The sequence below is a fragment of the Centrocercus urophasianus genome, unplaced genomic scaffold (genome assembly GCF_019232065.1).
Source record: "Centrocercus urophasianus isolate 14NV4802_14NV808 unplaced genomic scaffold, USGS_Curo_1.0 seq_1406, whole genome shotgun sequence".
NCBI classification, from domain to species: Eukaryota; Metazoa; Chordata; class Aves; order Galliformes; family Phasianidae; genus Centrocercus; species Centrocercus urophasianus.
The window spans coordinates 117-5,716 of NW_024884594.1; positions in this window are offsets into that span (position 1 = coordinate 117).

The following is a 5,600-nucleotide window of genomic DNA, read 5'->3' on the forward strand; positions in this document are numbered from 1 at the left end:
TATCACAGAGCCGAGGACACATCGCACCGACGCACAGTTCTCCGGAAAACAGAACAAAACAAAACAAAAAGAACCCAAACGGCTTCCCCCCCCCCACGGGGGAACAACAACAAAAAAAACCCAAACAACAAAGGAGGAAATGAAAACAAAACAAAACAAAACCACCCATGAGGTCTTCACCCCCCAAAAAAGAAGAGCTGTGAGAACAGCCCCGGCTGCATCCCGTGGTCACACGCCGCCCCCCCAGCACTGCCGGGGCTGTTAGGGATGGGCAGATCCCCCAGGAAGGCTCCTCCTGCCCCCCGTGTTGGCACAGCTCACCCCCAGCCCGAGGGGATCGCGCACCAGGATTGTCCCACAGAGCCCCTAACGGAGGACAGCGCTTGGAACGAACGTGCCGAGATCCTCCGGGTTTACCCACACCTGGGCTCACGTTGACTCCAGCCCGCAAGGCCCGCTCAGCGGGCTGCTCAGGGAAGGAGCAGAGCCTCCACCTCAGCACGGCGATGCTCACAGCACCTGTAAGCGGCAGCTTGCAAAGCCCTGCCCGGCCCACCCCAAGATGCCAGGGCAGGGGGGGCTTGGCCAAGCTGCATTTGGGGCGTTCTGAAGCCTCCCGCTCGCAGCTCAGAGGCACGTCAGTCTGTGGATATTGCACTACTGCCCTCTGCCCCTGAGCCCCCGGGGCTGGCACAAGGAGACGGGGGGCTCAGGAGCTGCTTGTTCCCCAGCCTGTCATGGAAGGATGCCACATAGCGATGGAAAGGGGAGAGCCTTGGAAGGACTTCTGACAGATTACTTGGTAACTACGTGGATACATCTAAGGGCAGCAGCCTGCAGGACCCCCAGCCTGCACTCGGAGAGCAGCACACTGCACAGCTTTTAGCATCCCCAGGGTGGAAGTTTGGGTCCCACACTTGGGGGGGTCCCATAATTCACACAGATCCTTTCCCAGGTCATTGATTCGCAGTTTCCCACCAGCCCCTTACCTTCTGGGAGCTCAGTGAACCAGTCCTGAGTGCTGCTGTGGGGACAGATGGAAGGGGACTGAGCCCCAGGAGGGACTCCCCCCCGCTCTCCTGTATGACAAATCCTACGGACAGCTGAAGGTTGTAATGAGAACAAAGAGATTTTGACCCTCTCTCAAGGGAAACTTGCAAAGCACACAGACTTGGCTCCCTCTTGGCTAAAGGGTTTCACTTCTCTGAGAGGAGGATGAAATTGCTGGAGTTCACGAGGTGTTCAGCCGGCAGAAGGACGAGCCTAACCCGAGTGCTGCCAAGTGACACCAACTCTTGGCCAAAGCCTGCAGCCCACGAAGAGCAAACTGTCCGTGTCTCAGACACCCCAAGCAGCCATTCCCAACAGCAGCCGAGTCACCCAGCCTCTTGTCCCACAGAGTCTGTGCACACAGTGCTGCCCACATTCCAGCCTCCAGCACCCATCCACGTGCGCACCTCCCCGGCTGCCCTGAGGTACGGAAGAGATGCGTGAACCCAACGTTTGGTAGCCCCCAAAACTCAGCCAGATATGGAACTTGAGTCAGATACACCTGCGAGGTCCCAAGCAGCTCCAGTGGGATGCAGGGTCTGGGCAGAGCGGGGAATGTCCCTCCATGAAGCAGCCCAGTCCTCATCTGTCCATGTCTGCCAGCGGCCACTACGACAAGATGTGGGCTCTGAGCACGGAGAAATGGTGACAGCAGCAGGTGACAGCAGCAGGTGACAGCAGCAGGTGAAGGCAGAAGCCACTGTGACGTCCGGAGAGCCGAGGTGAGCGCATCGGCACTGCCAAGAATCGCTTGCTTCCCCCACTCGGTGTTAGGGATCAAGAGGAGTCACTAGCAATGTTTGGATCCAAGTGAATTGGCATGGCTACTACTGTAACATAGGAGCAATTCTACTCAGTGGCCTTTAATACGTCGCATGTACATAGCACCTTTCATCCCAGGGTGTAAGTGCTCGAACGAAGCGGGAACTGCACACCCACAGCACGGGGGAACCGAGGCACAGAGTGGTCGGGTGACTCGCCTTCGGTCACTCAGCAAAACTGCAGCAGTCTGCCTGGCCTTAAACCTCCTGACTCCATCAGCAGGCCAGGCCACGCTGCTGCTACCTCCAGCGAAGCCACTCCGCTCCCTGCCCTCCCCAGCACTGTGCTCCTACCAATCCTCCAGTGAGGTCTCACGCTCCTTTCTGATGCACAGATAGAAGACAACCAAAAAAAAAACAAAAACAAAAACAAAAACCCAAACCAACCAAACCAACAAACAGAGCCCAACCGACCAAAAAAAAAAAGAAAAGAAAAAAAGTGCAGTAAACTAAATGTTTAAAAAAGCACATTTGTGCTGTCTGTGTGCAAAGATAAAAGAAATAAATATATGATTAAAAAATTAAAAAGGTTCACAGTATTACACATGGATAGGTAGCTACGGTAGTGCACGTCTGGAAAACACGGTGTTACTACCCAGGGTTCTCTACCCCCAGCTGGATGCCTCCTTGGGAGCTGTGGGTGGGTGGGTGGTTTCTTTGCTGCCCACGTCTGGGAGAAGCAGAACAGACGGTTACAGTTTTGCTCCGCTCTGAAGCGCTGCCCGGGATCCCGCGGGGCAGCAGAACTGGTGTCAGCAAAGCTCTTCCCCATCCCGCTGGAACGGCTGCATCAACGAAAAGGGAACACGTGGACCTGCAGAGGGAATCGCTGCTCTCTGGGGCTTCTGTGTCTGCATAGAGATTACTGCAAGAGGCAGAGAAAAGAGAGTCAACAGCCGAGCATCTGCTCCGCGTTGGGTTTGGTGCGAGCCCACCAAATCCCCACAGCCAAAAGGGGGGTGAGGAGGGCAGCCTGCTCGCTTCGCAACCCCCAGCACCGCCGCCGCGCCTGGAGAACCTGCAGACCCCAAACTTGCCCTACGCTCAACCCCTGTCGAGCCGAATGGGTTCTGTGCCGGCACAGCAGAGCTCTCCTGCTGCCAGAGCTGCGCCGAGGCTCCGCTGCAGCCATGCAAGAGCCCCAAGCTGCACGGAGGCCGCAGCAGCTCCTTCTGCAAGCTCAGCCTGCAGGGAGCCCACGCTCCGACCGTGACACAGCAGGCACCCGGCACGTGTTTCTCGTACACTTACTGTATCGCTCTCCTCATCGGAGACAGAGTGGAGCTGAGCGCTATAGTGGAGCGGGGAGTAAACCCAACTCCTCTCGTCTGTCGGCTGCCAGAGTGGCCAGAGACGGCGGGGAGAATGCAAGGAGAGCAGCAGCAGAGCAGGGAGCAAAGGAGAGAAGAGGAAAAAATAAAAGGAGAAAATAAAAGAGTAGGAAACAGTACAGTAAGAACAGCTCTCTGCCCGGAGGAGAGACTGGGCTCAGTGCTGGGGCTCCATGCTGGTACCTACCTGCTCCCTGCCACCAGCAGCTGGCACTGCACCCTGCGCCAGGGAGGAGGGCACAACCTCCCCCACCGCAGGACAGATGCGAGGGCTTTGCGGGTGCCAGGGAATTCTCAGCTCCCTGCCACAGCATCAACCCGGAGAAACCAGGAGACGTGGGAAGCGACTTACCAAGGGGCAGTGATGGAGCTCTTCATTCCTGCTACCCACTCCCAGCTCCCAACCCCGCTTCCTGAGCCTCTGCTGTGCTACAAGCTGGCACCTCGGAGGGCTTTTTACAGTGGAACTTGACCTGGTTTGCCGTGCCTTCCCCCTTCCCTGCAGGCCAAGTGAGGCAGCAGGTGGCTGGGTTGGATCGTGGTGGATGGTGGCCACAGAAAGGAACCAGTCAGTTTTCACTGACAGCCTTGGAGACAGTGGTGGTGATGAGAATGGGTACAACACAGAAGGCAAAATACAATCGGATCTTGGAAAAAAAATAAGGGAATGGGGATGTGCATCAAGGGAGCTGCTTATCACAGCACTGGGCATCAGTGGGACAATCACACTTCTGCCTCCAACTCAGCAGAGAAGCCCAGATAGTCTCTATGGCCACAGGTTCCTAAGGGAGAAACTTCTATTGCAAAGTGGCTCAACTGGTTCCAGAGGTGTCCCTGTGCCTGAGGGAGGAAAACTGCCCCCTTTGGCCCAGCCCAGGCTTACAGAGGAACAAAAATGGAATGGGATGCTTGGAAGAAGCCTGGGGGGCTCCCAGTCTGGGAACCATCTACAATGTGCAAGGTACTACAAGAAGCTGGAGGAGCTTTGAAGAGCTTTGAAGCACTGGGCTCTGCATGCTGAACCCCACTAATAATTGCAGCTGCGTGAGCAGAGACCGCTGGGAGGAAGGAAGGAAGAGAAAACCTTGCCTGGAGCTTTTTGCAGGGCTCTGCTGGAGGCACAGCAACGCTCAGGACAGCACAAAGCCTGCTGCACATCCTGTTTTTCACCCAACCCAACTGAACTACATGCTCCAGCCAGCCTCTTTGAGAGCCTTTTGGGAGCCCAGACACATGCAGGGAGCTGCAAACCCAGCGGGGAGATTAAAAAACAAGGAGCATCCAGTGCTCAGCATTAACCCTGCCAGTGCTGGGGCTGCCTCTCCTCATCCTAGCAGCCAAGCTCAGGAGCACGCTCCTGCCCCTGCTTCCCCATGCACCCTGCCTGATGCCTCCTCTGCTCCCCAGCCTGGCTCCAAGGCAGGCACTGCTCAGAACATGCTGAACAAATGCTTGTGCCAAGGCTCTGACAGTGCTGCCATCACCCTCTGAGGAAGACAGCAGCCCTCCCAAAACCCAGCCAAGGGGAATACCAAAACCCAGAGCTCTGGGTGCAGCCCCTCAACGCTGAGCTGCCTCCCTGCATCTTTTGGAGGTGAAACTCTCACTGCTCACTGAAGACCCGTGGTGAGGAGGGAGCCCGTGGGTGATAACAAGGGCTGGAGAGCAGAAACCATCCATAATCCATCAGTAACTCTCAACTCCTTCAGTTTTAGAAGCTGCCACCAGAAAGAGGACTGGCCACAGGTCTAAAAGGCCCAAAACTGGCTTAACAGTAGTTTCAAAACATCTTGGTAGACTCTCTGGAACCCAGTTTGGTTTCCTGAGCCAAGGGGGCCGTGCCTCACATCACCTATAAATGCTCAAGTGCCTCCACCTTTATGGATCTGCTCCCTGCAGGTTTGTCCAATTCTGGGCGATACCAAACTAGAAGCTGTGCCCTCAGCCTGCAGAAAAGTAGGGCTGAGTGAGATCCCGTGACAGATTGACTGGGGCAGCTTTGACCTGCGTTCCCTGTTTCTCCTGGGCTGACTCCCAGTGGTCACAGAGGACAGAACCATGGCATCCCTGGGCAATGGAGCTGCTGACCCCAGTGTTTCAAAGCTGCAGCTCTGCTACGTGCTTGCGTGGTCACTTACAGTCCTGGAGGAAAGCGAGGTGGTTCGGAGTCTGCGCTGACGGGGAGAGTAAATCCAGTACCTGCCATCTGTGAACTGCTTGGCCCCGGGGTAAGTGAGGTGAGAAAGGAAACAGAGGGGAAAACAAACAAACAAACAAAACAACAGAAAGATGACGTGAAAGACAGAATGGAAGAGAAAGCAAAAAAAAAAACCCAAGGGGTTGGACAACTCCAGGCCTGAATGGATCAGCAGGCAGGAAAGCCATGCGTGGAAGTAGC